The sequence below is a fragment of the Arachis ipaensis genome, chromosome B08 (assembly GCF_000816755.2).
Source record: "Arachis ipaensis cultivar K30076 chromosome B08, Araip1.1, whole genome shotgun sequence".
NCBI lineage: Eukaryota > Viridiplantae > Streptophyta > Magnoliopsida > Fabales > Fabaceae > Arachis > Arachis ipaensis.
In genome coordinates, this window is record NC_029792.2 from 64661595 (window position 1) to 64668815 (window position 7221).

General features: G+C 44.7%; 1 protein-coding gene across 2 annotated transcripts in view; it reads right to left on the minus strand.

The window, feature by feature from the left end:
• Positions 1–312, minus strand: part of LOC107613306 (protein translation factor SUI1 homolog) — a 1497-nt gene extending 1185 nt beyond the window's left edge. The window contains exon 1 of one of the 2 annotated variants that reach the window (XM_016315252.2): positions 114–312. The gene's annotated coding sequence lies outside the window, so the exon portion shown is untranslated. The remainder of the gene's footprint in view (positions 1–113) is intronic. The other variant, XM_016315253.2, reaches the window with a different exon arrangement.

A 7221-nucleotide genomic window follows, 5' to 3' on the forward strand; every position in this document is an offset into this window, starting at 1 on the left:
TTCGTAGTTTATATTAAAATTATCTATATATAAAAAAAATTTTAGCCAGAATCATCCATCCAATCTAAAATAAAAGGTAGAAAAAATTGCACAAATAAATCAAGAAAACGTACATATTATGTAGGGGGAGAGAGAGACCAGGGGTTATAATATGTGCTCGAGAGATCTGATGAAGCTTTTTCAAGAATAATGGAAAATGGAAGGGGTTATAATATGTGCTCTTTCGTTTGGTGCAGAATCCAGGGAGGGAGTTTGTGCCGTTATATAGTGTGGAGACTTGAGTGGGCCGCAAGTTTTTTCTGGACAGCTCAGCATAATAGTGTGTGTTTAAAATTTAATGTACGCCAGACCAGGAAAAACTTAATGTAGACGGAAAACAGTAATTGTGACGCTGTGAAAAATAATAGATATTTTTTTACAAATATAGAAACAATATATTTAAAACAGAAACAATATTTTACAATTTTGGTAGTTGTATTTTAACGTGTTTCTAATAATAATAAGTAAAAATATCTTAATATATCTCACGTATTCTCAATTTCTCAAGTAACTTAATGGTATTTATATACGATGACAATGATAAGTGACAATTAGCACTATTATTATCTTGATATAAAAATAATTAAATATAAATTAATTAATACTTTTTTTTTTTGAACTAAAACAAGCTCAACACATTAAAGTGGAACATACATAGAAAGAAAATAATTATACAATGCAACACCCAGAACACACAACACGCTTCTAGCAGGCTTAGAATTGGCATCAGGGCTCACAGCGAATTTCACCCACACCACTCTGTATAGCTCAACACCATCTTAGTTTGAATTCCCTCAATGCTTGCCCTTGTATTATTGAAGATCCGCACATTACGTTCCAACTAAATGTTCCAGATCACTGCAAAGAATGCTGTCATCCACTCCTTCTGCCCTTGTTGTCTATTGTGCATGCCACGCCAACTCTCAAACAGATCTTTAATGGTTCTAGGAATTACCCACTCCCGACGAAACGACTGCACCCAATGACACCACACCTGCCATGTTACCTCACACCAAAGAAATAAATGCTCAGCCGATTCAGTTTCCTTAGTACACAACACACAAGCGCTATCACTCTGAATGTGGACTCCTATTCTAGCCAGCCTTTCCTTGGTGTTAACTCTACCAACTAGCACAAACCACCCAAAAGCTCAATCCTCGGAGGTACAAAACCTTTCCAAAGTGTAGTTGTGAAGCTATAGCTCGTGATCTCCTCCGACAACGTTTCCGATTGTATGACCTGTATAACGGACTTCGTAGAAAAAACACCTTTATTGTCAAACTTCCACAGCACAATGTCCTCGCGCTCAGCTGACAGCTTCACTGGCCTTAACCTCTCGTGGAGCTGATGGAGAAGTTCCATCTCCCATTGAAACAGTTCTCTCCTCCATTGAAAATTCCATATCCACTCTAGCCCATTCCAAAACCCGCAATCCCCAATTAAACAACCTTGTTGGCTCGAAACAGAGAAAAGTCTTGGAAAACTCACTTTCAGAGCACCATCCAAAACCCAGTTATCCTCCCAAAACCTGATTTTCCTCCCATTGCCCACTTCCATTGCCAGGCCACTAACCAATTTATCCCGAATACCTGGTTCCTTGATATTCAACTGGCAAATGTCCTTCCAAGGCCCACCTATTCCTGTTAAAGACTGAGTTGGAAGCATGACATCCGGGTTCAATTTGTTGCATGAGCACACAATCCTCTTCCACAGCGGGCACTCCTCTTTTGAAAACCGCCACCACCACTTAAACAGGAGCGCTATATTCCTCAGCACTGCATCACCAACCCCCAATCCCCCCGCTTTCTTTGGGGCCTGGACCAACTCCCACTTAACCAAAGGTATACCAGAGTTACCGTCCTCCTTGCACCACATAAAATTCCTTTGTAATGCAATAATCTTGTCTGCCACTGCCTTTGGCATCTTCTATAGACTCAGGTAATAAATGGGGAGGCTATTCAAAACCGACTTGATAAGTACCAGCTTACCCGCTTTATTTAATACCTTCGCTTTCCATAAGCTAAGCTTCTGTTCCACCTTATCTATTATTGGTTTTCAAGTCTTTACTAGTCTCGGATTCGCACCTAGAGAAATCCCCAAGTATCTAACCGGTAGCGCGGCTTGCTGGCAACCCAGTAGTCGACACGCACTATCAATCCATCCCTGCTCACAGTTTACGGAGATCAGATTCGATTTATCAAAATTGATGCTCAGCCCGGACATCAGCTCGAAGCACCGCAACAACCTCTTATAGTTGACAATTGTTTCAGTCTCCGGAGGGCAAAACAAAATGGTGTCATCCGCAAATTGTAAATGCGACAGTTCAATATGATCTCCCCCTACCAGTAGCGGTGCAATGCGCCCATTCCTCATAGCTTCCCCCACCATTCTATGCAGAACGTCAACAACTAGTACGAACAGGAGTGGAGATAGTGGGTCCCCTTGCCTTAGTCCTCTCTCCATCTTGAATGGCTTGGATGGTGATCCGTTTACCAGTACTGCCATACTAGCCGTAGTAACACACTCCTTCACCCAATTTCTCCACCTTTGGCCAAAACCCATTTTCTGAAGCACAACATCCACAAAACTCCATCTTACTCTGTCATAAGCCTTTTGAAAATCCAGTTTGATGATAGTTGCTGACTTTTTTCTAGTCTTCAACCAATGAACCGTCTCGCAGGCTATGAGTGCGCCATCATGAATTTTTCTACCCTTTACAAAAGCCGTCTGCGTCTCTCCTACTAGCCTTGGCATGATTGCTCGCATCCTTCTGACCAACACTTTCGATATAACTTTATACACACACCCCACCATGCTAATCGGCCGAAAGTCCTTCACCTCCTTGGCACCTTCAACCTTTGGGGCTAAGGTCACCCATGTTTCATTCACATCCGGTGGTAGCTTAGCACTGCGAAAGAACTCCATTACCGCTGCTAAGAATTCCGGTCCAATATCCTCCCAACATTTCTTTATGAAGTTCATATTGTACCCATCACTCCCTGGTGCCTTTGAAGATTCGCAATCGCACACTGCCTCCCTGATTTCCTCTTCTGACGGTAACACCTCCAGTGCTTCAGCCTCCTCTATCTGAATAATCTTCAGCAAACCATCCCTGACTCCAATCCTCGGAGCATAATCCTGTCGATACAGCTCCTTGTAGAACTTTTTAATTTCACCTTTTATTCTCGCCTGATTACGCACAAGTCTTCCATGTATCATCAGAGCATCTATCCTGTTATTCCTTCTTCTGGCTGAGGCAATGTTATGGAAGTATCTGGTATTCTTATCCATGTTGGCAGCATGCTTGGACCGTGACATCTGTTTCCAGTGGAGTTCCTTCCTCACGTACCATTTGTCACAGAATCTCACAAGTGCCCTCCGTCTAGCCTCTGTTGTGCCATCATATATCCCATCACTAACCAACCTGTCCAACCTGGTGATCTCCTCTTCAACCTGCTGAAGTTTCTTATCCATGTCCCTGAAGTTATCCTTGTGCCATTTCCGTATTGGTATCGTTAAAGCCCTCAATTTACATGTGAACTGGGCCTCTCCCAGGCTTCTCCATTCATTCTTTACCATTCTCAGAAAACCCTCATGCGTAAACCAGGAGTCCAGACTTCTGAAAGGTCTTGGGCCCCCTCCTACTCTTGCACCTTCTAAAATCAGCGGGCAATGATCCGACAACCCCCTTGGGCCCCCTTTTAGCCGAATATCCGGAAATCGCTCAGTCCATTCAACATTGACCAGCACCCTATCAAGCCGACTACATGATCGTCCCCTAAACCATGTATACTTCCTATCAGTAAGAGGCAAATCTATCAGCTGCATGTCATGCACCCAACTCTTGAATTCCTCCGCGGATGCCGGCAAACTAACTCCCCCTTTGCGATCCTCACCATGCAAGATTTCATTAAAGTCCCCTAAAAAGCATACTGGTACTTGGCACAAACCTGCCACATAGCTTAGTTCTTCCCACACCTCTTTCTTTGCCTCCCTCTCATGTGCCCCGTACACCAAACAAAAAGCACAGAGGAAGTTGGTCCTGGTTAACTCTCCTTCAACGCACAACCACCGCTCACCTTTATATCTATTATGTATTTTAAACACTCCATCATCCCACATTAATAACAACCCCCCAGCCGCCCCTACAGACTCCACAAATTCCCACCCAGCAGTACTAATTCCCCAAATCCGTGCAACATCATATTTAGTAAGAACTTCCCTTTTTGTTTCAACCAGGCCTAACATGTTCAAGTTATATTTATTTTTCAACGATTTCACCATACTCAATTTTTCGTCCCCCCTCAACCCCCTAATGTTCCAACAGCTCACAATCATTTAAACAAATTTTTGCTCACCTTGTTCTTATTCTTCGGCCGGCTTCTTCTTGCCTTTTCTTTTTGCTTTGCCAATCTTCGCTTCGGCGCTATTTCTTCATTTTGTGCTTGCAAAATCCCCATAATGTCTACGTCTTCATCATATAAGACCGCACCCGATTCCACTGCCAGTGCCCAGGTTGCTTTATTTTCTTGCACCTGCTCTTCCCGTGTACCCTTGCACTCATCCCCTGCTGCCTGCTCACATGTTGCCGTTTTCTTCCCGAATCCTACCCGCCCAGGATCAACACCGGCATCCACATCCTGAGTGTCATCCTCTGGGTTGCCATGCTCGTCCACGGTCCCTACATCCCCTGTCTGCGGTATCATGCTCCCTGTGTCGCGTTGCCTATCATCAATCAAGCCTGGAGGTTCCCCTTCCTGGGCTTCCTGATCCTTCCCCTGGCCTGGCCCTCTGGCGGACATCCCCCACTGCGACCCACTCACCATGACGCGCTGAACATCCTCCCCCGCGCACGGTTCAACTCCCACCACCACCTCCTCCACATCGCGAGTCTCCACCACCACCGAACGCCCCGCACTTGTCCCCACACCTCCCAGATCGGCCGCACGCTCTTCTGGGTATCCTGGCCAAACTCGCCCACCATCCAGGGGCGCCGTTGCAATCCACACGCGAGACGGCTGGCTCCGTGTCGGATCCCCAGACCCGCCCGTGCCACTAAGGGGAACCGGGCCACGATCCCTTGTAACCCGATCCCAACTCTGGCCCATTGCTACCTCTGTCCCAATCTCCCGCCCAGCCTTTTCCCCACTCACCCTGCACGCACAATTTTCCCCCTCCAGCCCAATTCTCCCCTGCATAGCTATTGGGCCAGCTGAAGACAAGCCCAAAGCACTCCCCACACACCACCCCACCTGGCAGCCCAGCGGCATCCCATGGTACACCCCATAGTCTCTAGCACACGCTATAGGAACCCCCCATTCCCATAACCGCAACCCTGCGTAACCGTCCTTTCCGAATCGCCCTCATTCATCCCCTCCAATCTTGTAACAACGGCATCCCCATTGTCCTTGGTACCACTAACAGAATCCGGTACATGGAGATCCTTTTTGAGATTCAAATAATCAACGTTCATGTCATTCAAAAATACCTCTCTAATTACCATTCTGTCCTCCTCTTGTGCATTCACCGTCTCCCCCCCGCCGATCAGTGTCGCCGCCGGATCCCACTGCACCGCCGCCTTTCCCCGGGACTTCCCATGGCCTTCTAAAACTATATTCTCAACACTGGCCCTGAGCTCTCCCTCCTCATCGTCCTCACCAATTTCCTGATCTCCCACCTCCTTCACAAACACCCCAAAAACATTATCCCCAACAGTAACTTGTATCCATTCTCGAATTTCATCAAACACCTCCGTTTCGACTTGAATTCTTCCAGCAGTAAACGAAGCATCTTTACCTGTCGTCCCATCACACTTGAGCACGTCTCCCCATTGCCCTCCTATTTTGTTAAACGTGGCTGGCGACCATGCATGCAGAGGTACGCCAGAACACTCCAACCAAACTCTACGAGTGAAGCAACGCTCCGACTCCTCCCATCGCCCAATCCTATAGAAATACTGCAGCAAGGTATCCATTTTGAAGGTAAAAGCTTCACCAGCGTGATCCACTGTATCAAAGGTTAATAGTACTTTCGATGCGCTGATCTCCCTGACATCTACAATATGAGGCATATGCTTACATACCCTTTCCTTCACCGATCTCAGCTTCACCGGCTTTAGAGTTTTACCCACTAGACTCCTCGCCAACCAGTCCATATTTGAATCAACTATGGGGACCTCAATCCTTTTCATATCCCCGCCCCTCGTTTCAGGTATCTGCTGCTGCTGGTTTTGCAACGTCTGTTCCACATCAACGTGGTCCGTAGTACCACCCATCCCTTGAGTGGACTCCCCTGGCTCTGCATCATGTTGGCTTGAGAGGATCATCCGCCTCGGTCCTACCCTCTTTTGAGCTAGTCTTCTAAATTTAGCTTCTCCCACGTTAATAACCTTACCACGTATTCTCCAATGGTGCATCTCTGCAATAGCCTTCATAGCACCGCCTTTTGTTGTGTACCGGACAAAGGCAAATAGGTAAATCAGTCCACTCTTCCATTTGCGGCAAAGATATATGTCATTGATTCTTCCCGTCCAGCAAAACAAGTGATACAATTCTCTCCTTGAAATATCTTCCGGCAGATTATCCACAAATACTGAGAATGAATCCTGTTCCAATCGTTGATATTCCTCACGGTTCCATACCCTATGATCCTTTTCGTGCATAGGAATGCCCCTGGTTCTACCCCTAATCATGCCCCTGGTTCAAAGACTGTAAATTAATTAATACTAATTCATTTTTAATTAAAAATGTATCTAAACTTCTATCTACAAACTTCAATTTAAATATATATTATATCGAAAATGATTATCGACAAATGTATCAATAATTCAGACGGTGAAGTCGTCAATAAATACATCATGTAATTTTATTAGTGTCAAATAATACAAAACGAATTATAATACATTAAAAATATTACTAACACTTCAAATAATTCTTTTTAAATTTGAAAAATATGTTAGTGATAACTTGGTCATCGATAATAGAATTTGTTCAAAATCCGATCCAAGAGTTCTCCAAATGGCCGAATCACGAATCCGTTTTTCTAGATCAGATCCCACCACGGTCCAACTAGGCCAAAAGATTTTAAATTTCTAACTAATATTCAAATTCAAATACTTCCCTTATTTTAACAAATAACATAAGATAATAATATAAATTATAGAAAAATTTTTAAGTGTACTAG